Source organism: Balaenoptera borealis, assembly GCF_965194805.1.
Source record: "Balaenoptera borealis genome assembly, chromosome: 15".
NCBI lineage: Eukaryota > Metazoa > Chordata > Mammalia > Artiodactyla > Balaenopteridae > Balaenoptera > Balaenoptera borealis.
In genome coordinates, this window is record NC_138871.1 from 89,070,398 (window position 1) to 89,082,599 (window position 12,202).

The window sequence follows — 12,202 nt, forward strand, 5'->3', positions numbered from 1 at the left end:
GGCTACACTAAATTTACGAGGGCGCTCCCTTGACGACATATTCCACATGAGAAATGAGATGAAGGCAGGAGAGCACCAAGTCAAGCCCTAGCTGAGTCTATTGTATTTGAGCCCTAAGTGGTTTGGGCATCACCTGGCAAAGCCCCTGGTTTTTGACCAGTTTGCTGCCTTTATGGTTTTTGTGACGGAAGATGCATCAGTGTAGAACTCCCTAAGGAAGCAGAGATATCACCAAGAGGGATCTTCTACTGCAAGCAAGGCTCAGGGTTGCTTGGTTTTCTCGAGAGGTGTGAAAAAATTCTAAAGCAATACTAAAAAAACAACAAAACATTATTTCTTGTAGGTAAAATAAAATACATGTTTCCTTTCTGTCTGTCTGACCCACATTATGTCCTGTGTCCTTGTGTATCTCTCTTCTGTTCTGGTTAAAGTAGATAAACTTAGTTTATTATGAGATGCCATGGAGATTAAGAGAAATAGATATTTGTGTCACTTTAATGAGAGGACATGTGTTTTGCAAAATCATTACCAGCTTCACACATATGTGTATTATTATTTTTTGCATTAATTTCTGGATTAAATGAAGGCAGGTGGATTAATTGAAGGCAGGTGGATTCTCCTATCTGCTTCCCCATTAAATGTGTTTTTATATGTTGTTTTGTTTTAAACATATATAGAAAATCTAGCCCCACACAAATATGTAGAGGAAAAAAGAAGAGTATTTTAATAGTCTTTTCAGATAATTGAGGATAATCTTCTTTAATATTATTCCAAAACTCAACAAGTGATACTTTAATAAGGTTGATTACAAGGCAGAATCTGAAATCATACCAATGAGCCTTTTTGCACAATCCGTTGGCCTCTCTTGCATTTTGAATGTGTCTTTACATTATTTTGGATTATTTTGGCTACAAATTATCCAAATGTCTAATGTTTTAATGGAAGTTCCAAGTTCATCATAGGCAACACATACTCTCAGTTCTTTTCCTTGAAGTGGCAGCCTTACTTTATTCATTTTCAAGACCCCTTTGTCCAACATTCACTCTCAATAATTACCGTTTGTCTCTCAGTCATTCTTTCCAATTAAAATTGTGTTCCATGAAAAAAAAAAAATGACCAGATCAACTTGAAACTCAGTCACAAGAATGATTTTCCTAAGACAGCCATTGTATTTCAGCATGTAACAGAAAAGCTTAATGTATACTTCCTGTTTCATTAGATAGACTAATAAAAAGACATACCCTCAATGTTGAGATTTAATAAAGTAATAATAATGCTGCATCAAGGGGATTCATAAGTGAAACTGGCTTTATTTTTTTTCTGTACAGTGTGTGGAGGTGAAGAATATAATGACTAGGGGTACAGGTTGGTGTCACTGGCTTGATTCTAGTTAAGGCACCTGCAGTTTTACCCATTACTGTTTTTACAACATTAGGGTAAATGCCAACAAAATTAGAAAGGCAAACTACATCTTAGTATTTTTGTGAAACTATCAATAGTTTCTGCCTCTCAGGGCCCCTGAAAGATTCTCAGGGACCTGCCCTCCCCTGGGGGTTCGGGTACAGACACCACTTTGGGAATCACTGCTATAATCACAATTTTTATTTTAGGTATAGACAAGGAAATTAGATTATTCTTTAAATGGCGTCGTCTTTTCTCCCCCTAGGTTAAATTAGTAAGGTTTATTGCCATGGTAAGAGACAAAGTTGGCGAATTCTGAAAAATTAATTCCCCCAACATTTCTTTCTCAGCCTCAACTGGGTCTGCTGTTGATAATTATAAAATAAAATAGTTTGGGGTCAGAGAAGAGTGATGTAAAATCATAGGGCCTATTTTTTTTTTTTCCTCGTGGAGGTGCTATTGTAAAAAGATGAACTTTTTAACTAAAAAAACCCTGTGAATTAAACCATTATACAGTGTTCTAATTCCTTTGACATAGCTCATTAAAACTGATTGATAAAGAGGAACACTGACTAAAAGAGAACACTTTCAAAAGCTGTAAAAATGGAAAAGTAGGAGAAAAAATGACTTTTATCAGTATATATTTGTTCTGGTAAATTATTATTTTTCAGATAAACAAGGGCAGCAATGTGTCCATTTAAACACAAATACACACAAATTTCTTGTAGGTTTCTATCATGTACAAGTTGTGTGATGATAGACAACTGAGTCTCAAATACTTTTATGTCAAGTGCCAAAAAGCACAGATGCAAATAAAGAAGTTGGGAAGATCAAATTCAATAATATATGCAAAAACCATTTTGATACTGTTATACTGACTTCACGTATTACTGCAGTCACCATAGATATGCCTGTGACTCAAGGCCTATTAAGTTAATAATTGCACAACGTGTGTCTTAAGTGGTTTTCCCAATCTCATTGGTAGTTCCCCCGATCCCGCCATGCCCTTGTCAAATTTTATTATAAGTAATAACTCACGTTGTGAAGATCACTCGTAGGGACCATGGAGCAGATCAAAACCAAGGCCTTGGCAATCTTTGCACCAAAGTGACCTAACAAGACAGCAAGGGAGTAATATTCCTCCAAATTCAAACAGCAACAGTGCATTAATTAGCGGATGGTGGCAATTAAAATGTTGATATAAATTATTGAATATTTAAAAGAGCATTTAATAATGGATTAATGTTCTACCAAATTCTAAGCATCCATCTCCTTACATCTGTAGCATGTTAGAAATATTAGAGCATCAGAAAAAACTTCAGTTGACTGATCCTGCTTGAAGAAATTGCATTAACTTCAGCAGTTTCTAAAATCATCTTGTTTTCCATAAACTGCGTCTTGTGTCTATGGGAGACAGGCAGAACTGCTATTATCTAACTTAGCACAAACACAGGCAGAGGTAAGTATTGGGATATCACCAGTCTTTCTAGGAACAATGCAAATAAAGGACATTCTAGAGAGAGAAGAGTTTGTATCTGTCAAATTGGTCACTGAGCCAAAGTAGCTTGGAAAGGAATATGCAATGTATTTTATTATAGAATTATAAAACATTCACATATTTGCTGGATCTCCATCAGCAAGACTGGTGTGACATTTCAAGAATTTTTCCTAGTTTTTTAAGGAACCTCCATACTGTTCTCCATAGTGGCTGTATCAATTTACATTCCCACCAACAGTGCAGGAGTGTTCCCTTTCTCCTTAAAAAACTAAAAATAGAACTACCATACGACACAGCAATCTCACTACTGGGTATATACCCTGAGAAAACCATAATTCAAAAAGAGTCATGTACCAAAATGTTCATTGCAGCTCTATTTACAATAGCCAGGACATGGAAGCAACCTAGGTGTCCATTATCGGATGAATGGATAAAGAAGATGTGGCACATATATACAATGGAAAATTACTCAGCCATAAAAAAAAACAAAATGGAGTTATTTGTAGTGAGGTGGATGGAGTTAGAGTCCGTCATACAGAGTGAAGTAAGTCAGAAAGAGAAAAACAAATACAGTATGCTAACACATATATATGGAATCTAAGAAAAAAAAAAAAAAGGTCGTGAAGAACCTAGTGGTAAGATGGGAATAAAGACACAGACCTACTAGAGAATGGACTTGAGGATATGGGGAGGGGGAATGGTAAGCTGTGACAAAGTGAGAGACTGGCATGGACATATATACTCTACCAAACGTAAAATAGATAGCTAGTGGGAGGCAGCCGCATAGCACAGGGAGATCAGCTCGGTGCTTTGTGTCCACCTAGAGGGGTGGGATAGGGAGGGTGGGAGGGAGGGAGACGCAAGAGGGAATAGATATGGGAACATATGTATATGTATAACTGATTCACTTTGTTATAAAGCAGAAACTAACACACCATTGTAAAGCAATTATACTCCAATAAAGATGTTAAAAAAAAAAAAAAGAATTTTTCCTTGCCCGATGTTTTAACAAGTGTGGTCAGAATCACCTGGGTCTCACCTGCAGCACCTCTAACTCAGTAGGGTTGGGCTGTAACTCAGAAAGAAAAAAGCATGTCTGCTGATTCTGATGCCAAATATACACACACTCAATACGCAGCGTTTCTGTGCTTCTTTGGCGGATGATTCTTTGAGAGTTCCTTGGTGACCAGAGCTAAATGATTTGCCTTTAAGTGGAGAGAGGATACATAAAATCCCAATTCATTATGACTGTCATATCACAAATTCTTTGTGCACTGCCCGTTAAGTGTTTGTTGTAAAGCACATACCTTTGTGTTACCTCTAGGATGCTGGTAAATATAGTGAAGTTCTAACTCGAAGGTTAACCTCATCCACGAGGGACGGAGTATTGCGTAGCGGTTAGATTCACAGGTTCCAGAATCAAAATCTTGGATTAAAATCTTACCTTCCCTCCTTTCTAGGTGGGCAAATTACTAAACTTGGTTGAGTTTTGGTTTTCTACTTCTGTCAATTGGGGATAGTAATATCATCTTCCTTGGTGGGTTGTGACTGGCATTCAATGAGATATTTACATACTGTGCCTGGCACATAGGAAGTGGTCCACACATTTAAACCATTATTATTACTGTTTATAGCTATAAAATCTTGTGAATCTTCACCCTAGAATTCATTCAAAACATTTTTTACTTTGCCTTTAGCAAATGCCAGACACTCTCTAGCTTCTGGGGATACGGCAGCTAATAGGAAATAAATGTACTTTCAGTGAGTTACACATGTGCAAGTGGGGAAAACAGATAACAGAAAATAAGCAAATACATATACACTAAAATGTTAGAAGTAATAAATGCAATGAAGCGAAACAAAGCATAGTGAGGCAGGTAAAGAGAGGCCAGGGGTTCTATTTAAGAAATTTGTTCATGGCAATCGTCCCTGGGGAAGAAATACTTGAGCAGCAGATGAACTGACTATATTGGAATTCTTGAACTTTAGATAACTCCTTGGAAATGCCATGTTCCCAAGTGCTAGATTGCACCTCAGTCTCATTCACCAAATCAGCACATTCTAGGCAGCAAGATATCTCTTACACATGTGAGTAAATGGTAATGAGCACCTATGCACACGATTTGTCTCAGCAAGTTAAAAATATCTATACGCCCCACATTGTTAAAATTCACATTAAATGGAAAGTTTTCTTGACGTGGAAGAATGCGTATGGGAATGCGTAAGATGCGTAAGAATGCATATAGTATGGGAGAGTACACATACACCGACATAACCCTGTAGAAAACTTCATATCAAAAGGCACTGTGTGTGGATTTATTTAAATGCTCATAAGGCTTGTTAGCAAAAAATTGAAAATGAGAGTTTTGAAAATTCAGTTGGACAATAGTAAATGCAACATTTTAATTATTTTATTTATTTTCCTGAGACAATATGCACATCTTATTCTTTGAATCTTTCCAAATCTTTGGCAGCAAATACCCTGCAACATCAAAAGCAGATGGCCCACTAAAGTCCCATGTTAACCAAAAATATTGGAATATGGTAAAAGTTGAATTAATAAAATGATATGCAAACCTCCAACAAAAACTAGTACTTATGCCAAGTTCAATAAATACTCAGTTGGAACTCTCCACTTGTAGATCCTGCCCAAGCCACAGTAAATCTAGTCTTTAAGACTTCCGCAGGCCTCAGCAGGGAAGCCAGATGGAAGTTTTTATTTCATCTGTCCCTATTAAGTGTAGCATATTTCTATCCCTGTTATCATGTGACCACACTCTAGGCTTGAACTCTAGTGGGGACAGGTCTACAGTATTAACGCTATGTACTAATTTACCTGTGATGTGGTACGTAGAGCACTGTTTTGAACTGGCTCATTCTTTATTGCGGGGGGCTGTCCTGTACATTATGGGAGTTTAGTAGCATCCTTGGGTTCTACCCACGAGATACAAGTATCACCCCCTTTACCTCTAGTGGAGGCAATCAAAAATGTCTCCAGATATGGCCTGATATCTCTTAGGAGGCAAATGCTTCTGACGGAGAACTGCTGTAATAGAGCTTGTTTGCAGGAGCCTGAAGATTACAACATCCGTGGGGACTGGACTCATCCGACACTGTATTTACCATATGCCAATACCTTTAAAGGGCATTTAACTCAAATTAGGAAGGAACATTTAAGAAAACATCTATGTGGCCTCCATTAACTACTTTATATATGGAAATTGAAATCAGAATTCCTATAAATGTTTGAAAGAAAAACTGATGAATCCCAATATTTCCCCCATTTATTTCTACATTAAGGTTGATATATATATACGTATATATATGTATATATTTATATATGTGGCATAAATAAATAATTAAAGGACTGAACCAAAAGAATAAATTTTCTGCTTTTTCTCTGCCTAGTACTTCTTGAGCCGAGCTTGTGTTCAACATCTTGCAAGTTGTATCTGGTCTCGTTGGCCCTAGAAGAAATGGACACATTCCAGTTAGGTGAATAGTGAGGTGAATTTGCTGTTCACACAGCAAACTGACCCCTAAACCCATGAATGTACAAGAAAGAAGATACAATCCTGTCCCTGACACTGGTGATGGAACTCTTTAATCAGTCATACCACACAAATCTTCTAGAAATAACAACTTTTTAATATATACCCAACTAGAAGACTCAACTCTATTAGTAGAAATAAATTATTGCTGCAGGTTCTATATTTTCTTTTTTTTTAAAACATCTTTATTGGAGTATAATTGCTTTACAATGGTGTGTTAGTTTCTGCTTTATAACAAAGTGAATCAGTTATACATACACATACGTTCCCATATCTCTTCCCTCTTGCATCTCCCTCCCTCCCACCCTCCCTATCCCACCCCTCTAGGTGGACACAAAGCACCGAGCTGATCTCCCTGTGCTATGCGGCTGCTTCCCACTAGCTATCTATTTTACATTTGGTAGTGTATATATGTCCATGACACTCTCTCACCCTGTCATATCTCACCCCTCCCCCTCCCCATATCCTCAAGTCCATTCTCTAGTAGGTCTGTGTCTTTATTCCCGTCTTGCCACTAGGTTCTTCATGGCCTTTTTTTTTTTTTCCTTAGATTCCATATATATGTGTTAGCATACGGTATTTGTTTTTCTCTTTCTGACTTACTTCACTCTGTATGACAGACTCTAACTCCATCCACCTCATTACAAATACCTCCATTTCATTTCTTTTTATGGCTGAGTAATTTTCCATTGTATATATGTGCCACATCTTCTTTATCCATTCATCTGATGATGGACACTTAGGTTGCTTCCATGTCCTGGCTATTGTAAATAGAGCTGCAATGAACATTTTGGTACATGACTCTTTTTGAATTATGGTTTTCTCAGGGTATATACCCAGTAGTGGGATTGCTGGGTCATATGGTAGTTCTATTTTTAGTTTTTTAAGGAGCCTCCATACTGTTCTCCATAGTGGCTGTATCAATTTACATTCCCACCAACAGTGCAAGAGTGTTCCCTTTTCTCCACACCCTCTCCAGCATTTATTGTTTCTAGATTTTTTGAGGATGGCCATTCTGACCGGTGTGAGGTGATACCTCATTGTAGTTTTGATTTGCATTTCTCTAATGATTAATGATGTTGAGCATTCTTTCATGTGTCTGTTGGCCATCTGTATATCTTCTTTGGAGAAATGTCTATTTAGGTCTTCTGCCCATTTTTGGATTGGGTTGTTTGTTTTTTTGTTATTGAGCTGCATGAGCTGCTTGTAAATCTTGGAGATTAATCCTTTGTCAGTTGCTTCATTTGCAAATATTTTCTCCCATTCTGAGGGTTGTCCTTTGGTCTTGTTTATGGTTTCCTTTGCTGTGCAAAAGCTTTTAAGTTTCTTTAGGTCCCATTTGTTTATTTGTGTTTTTATTTCCATTTCTCTAGGGGCTGGGTCAAAAAGGATCTTGCTGTGATTTATGTCATAGAGTGTTCTGCCTATGTTTTCCTCTAAGAGTTTGATAGTGTCTGGCCTTACATTTAGGTCTTTAATCCATTTTGAGTTTATTTTTGTGTATGGTGTCAGGGAGTGTTCTAATTTCATACTTTTACATGTACCTGTCCAATTTTCCCAGCACCACTTATTGAAGAGGCTGTCTTTTCTCCACTGTATATGCTTGCCTCCTTTATCAAAGATAAGGTGACCATATGTGCGTGGGTTTATCTCTGGGCTTTCTATCATGTTCCATTGATCTATATTTCTGTTTTTGTGCCAGTACCAAACTGTCTTGAGTACAGTAGCTTTGTAATACAGTCTGAAGTCAGGGAGCCTGATTCCTCCAGGTCCATTTTTCGTTCTCAAGATGGCTTTGGCTATTCACGGTCTTTTGTGTCTCCATACAAATTGTGAAATTTTTTGTTCTAGTTCTGTGAAAAATGCCCGTGGTAGTTTGATAGGGATTGCATTGAATCTGTAGATTGCTTTGGGTAGTAGAGTCATTTTCACAATGTTGATTCTTCCAATCCAAGAACATGGTATATCTCTCCATCTATTTGTATCGTCTTTAATTTCTTTCATCAGTGTCTTATAATTTTCTGCATACAGGTCTTTCGTCTCCTTAGGTAGGTTTATTCCTAGATATTTTATTCTTTTTGTTGCAATGGTAAACGGGAGTGTTTTCTTAATTTCTCTTTCAGATTTTTCATCATTAGTATATAGGAATGCAAGAGATTTCTGTGCATTAATTTTGTATCCTGCTACTTTGCCAAATTCATTGATTAGCTCTAGTAGTTTTCTGGTAGCATCTTTAGGATTCTCTATGTATAGTATCATGTCATCTGCAAACAGTGACAGCTTTACTTCTTCTTTTCTGATTTGGATTCCTTTTATTTCTTTTTCTTCTCTGATTGCTGTGGCTAACACTTCCAAAACTATGTTGAATAATAGTGGTGAGAGTGGACAAGCTTGTCTTGTTCCTGATCTTAGTGGAAATGGTTTCAGTTTTTCACCATTGAGGACAATGTTGGCTGTGGGTTTGTCATATATGGCCTTTATTATGTTGAGGAAAGTTCCCTCTATGCCTACTTTCTGCAGGGCTTTTATCATAAATGGGTGTTGAATTTTGTCGAAAGCTTTCTCTGCATCTATTGAGATGATCATATGGTTTTTCTCCTTCAATTTGTTAATGTGATGTATCACGTTGATTGATTTGCGTATATTGAAGAATCCTTGCATTCCTGGAATAAACCCCACTTGATCATGGTGTATAATCCTTTTAATGTGCTGTTGGATTCTGTTCACTAGTAGTTTGTTAAGGATTTTTGCATCTATGTTCATCAGTGATATTGGCCCGTAGTTTTCTTTCTTTGTGACATCTTTGTCTGGTTTTGGTATCAGGGTGATGGTGGCCTCGTAGAATGAGTTGGGGAGTGTTCCTCCATCTGCTATATTTTGGAAGAGTTTGAGAAGGATAGGTGTTAGCTCTTCTCTAAATGTTTGATAGAATTCGCCTGTGAAGCCATCTGGTCCTGGGCTTTTGTTTGTTGGAAGATTTTTAATCACAGTTTCAATTTCAGTGCTTGTGATTGGTCTGTTCATATTTTCTATTTCTTCCTGGTTCAGTCTTGGCAGGTTGTGCATTTCTAAGAATCTGTCCCTTTCTTCCAGGTTGTCCATTTTATTGGCATAGTGTTGCTTGTAGTAATCTCTCATGATCATTTGTATTTCTGCAGTGTCAGTGGTTACTTCTCCTTTTTCATTTCTAATTCTATTGATTTGAGTCTTCTCCCTTTTTCTCTTGATGAGTCTGGCTAATGGTTTATCAATTTTGTTTATCTTCTTGAAGAACCAGCTTTTAGTTTCATTGATATTTGCTATTGTTTCCTTCATTTCTTTTTCATTTATTTCTGATCTGATCATTATGATTTCTTTCCTTCTGCTAGCTTTGGGGTTTTTTTGTTCTTCTTTCTCTAATTGCTTTAGGTGCAAGGTTAGGTTGTTTATTCGAGATGTTTCCTGTTTCTTGAGGTAGGCTTGTATTGCTATAAAATTCCCTCTTAGAACTGCTTTTGCTGCATCCCATAGGTTTTGGGTCGTTGTGTCTCCATTGTCATTTGTTTCTAGGTATTTTTTGATTTCCCCTTTGATTTCTTCAGTGATCACTTCGTTATTAAGTAGTGTATTGTGTAGCCTCCATGTGTTTGTATTTTTTACAGATCTTTTCCTGTAATTGATATCTAGTCTCATAGCGTTGTGGTCGGAAAAGATACTTGATACGATTTCAATTTTCTTAAATTTACCAACACTTGATTTGTGACCCAAGATATGATCTATCCTGGAGAATGTTCCATGAGCACTTGAGAAAAATGTGTATTCTGTTGTTTTTGGGTGGAATGTCCTATAAATATCAATTAAGTCCATCTTGTTTAATGTATCATTTAAAGCTTGTGTTTCCTTATTTATTTTCATTTTGGATGATCTGTCCATTGGTGAAAGTGGGGTGTTAAAGTCCCCTACTATGATTGTGTTACTGTCGATTTCCCCTTTTATGGCTGTTAGTATTTACCTTATGTATTGAGGTGCTCCTATGTTGGGTGCATAAATATTTACAATTGTTATACCTTCCTCTTGGATCGATCCCTTGATCATTATATAGTGTCCTTCTTTGTCTCTTGTAATAGTCTTTATTTTAAAGTTTATTTTGTCTGATATGAGAATTGCTACTCCAGCTTTCCTTTGATTTCCATTTGCATGGAATATCTTTTTCCATCCCCTCACTTTCAGTCTGTATGTGTCTCTAGGTCTGAAGTGGGTCTCTTGTAGACAGCATATATATGGGTCTTGTTTTTGTATCCATTCAGCCAGTCTATGTCTTTTGGTTGGAGCATTTAATCCAATTACATTTAAGTTAATTATCGATATGTATGTTCCTATTACCATTTTCTTAATTGTTTTGGGTTTGTTATTGTAGGTCTTTTCCTTCTCTTGTGTTTCCTGTCTAGAGAAGTTCCTTTAGCATTTGTTGTAAAGCTGGTTTGGTGGTGCTGAACTCTCTCAGCTTTTGCTTGTCTGTAAAGGTTTTAATTTCTCCATCAAATCTGAATGAGATCCTTGCTGGGTAGAGTAACCTTGGTTGTAGGTTTTTCTCCTTCATGACTTTAAGTATATCCTGCCACTCCCTTCTGGCTTGCAGAGTTTCTGCTGAAAGATCAGCTGTTAACCTTATGGGGATCCCCTTGTGTGTTATTTGTTGTTTTTCCCTTGCTGCTTTTAATATGTTTTCTTTGTATTTAATTTTTGATAGTTTGATTAATATGTGTCTTGGTGTGTTTCTCCTTGGATTTATCCTGTATGGGACTCTCTGTGCTTCCAGGACTTGATTAACTATTTCCTTTCCCATATTAGGGAAGTTTTCAACTATAATCTCTTCAAATATTTTCTCAGTCCCTTTCTTTTTCTCTTCTTCTTCTGGGACCCCTATAATTCGAATGTTGGTGCGTTTAATGTTGTCCCAAAGGTCTCTGAGACTGTCCTCAGTTCTTTTCATTCTTTTTTCTTTATTCTGCTCTGCAGTAGTTATTTCCACTATTTTATCTTCCAGGTCACTTATCCATTCTTCTGCCTCAGTTATTCTGCTATTGATCCCGTCTAGAGTATTTTTAATTTCATTTATTGTATTTTTCATCGTTGCTTGGTTCCTCTTTAGTTCTTCTACGTCCTTGTTAAATGTTTCTTGCATTTTGTCTATTCTATTTCCAAGATTTTGGATCATCTTTACTATCATTATTCTGAATTCTTTTTCAGGTAGACTGCCTATTTCCTCTTCATTTGTTAGGTCTGGTGTGTTTTGACCCTGCTCCTTCATCTGCTGTGTGTTTTTTTGTCTTCTCATTTTGCTTATCTTACTGTGTTTGGGGTCTCCTTTTCACAGGCTGCAGGTTTGTAGTTCCTGTCGTTTTTGGTATCTGTCCCCAGTGGCTAAGGTTGGTTCAGTGGGTTGTGTAGGCTTCCTGGTGGAGGGGACTAGTGCCTGTGTTCTGGTGGATGAGGTTGGATCTTGTCTTTCTGGTGGGCCCGTCCACGTCTGCTGGTGTGTTTTGGGGTGTCTGTGGCCTTATTATGATTTTAGGCAGCCTGTCTGCTAATGGATGGGGCTGTGTTCCTGTCTTGCTAGTTGTTTGGCATAGGGTGTCCAGCACTGTAGCTTGCTGGTCGTTGAGTGAAGCTGGGTCTTGATGTTGAGATGGAGATCTCTGAGAGATTTTCGCCGTTTGGTATTACGTGGAGCTGGGAGGTCTCTTGTGGACCAGTGTCCTGAAGTTGGGTC

The 12,202-nt window shown here is 37.4% G+C and overlaps 1 long non-coding RNA gene across 1 annotated transcript in view; it reads right to left on the reverse strand.

Annotated features, from left to right (window-relative positions):
* Nucleotides 1–11,804, reverse strand: part of LOC309611751 — a 63,282-nt gene extending 51,478 nt beyond the window's left edge. The window contains exon 1 of the long non-coding RNA XR_014234714.1: nt 11,404–11,804. This is a non-coding gene — a long non-coding RNA (uncharacterized lncRNA). The remainder of the gene's footprint in view (nt 1–11,403) is intronic.
* Nucleotides 11,805–12,202: the final 398 nt, after the last annotated feature.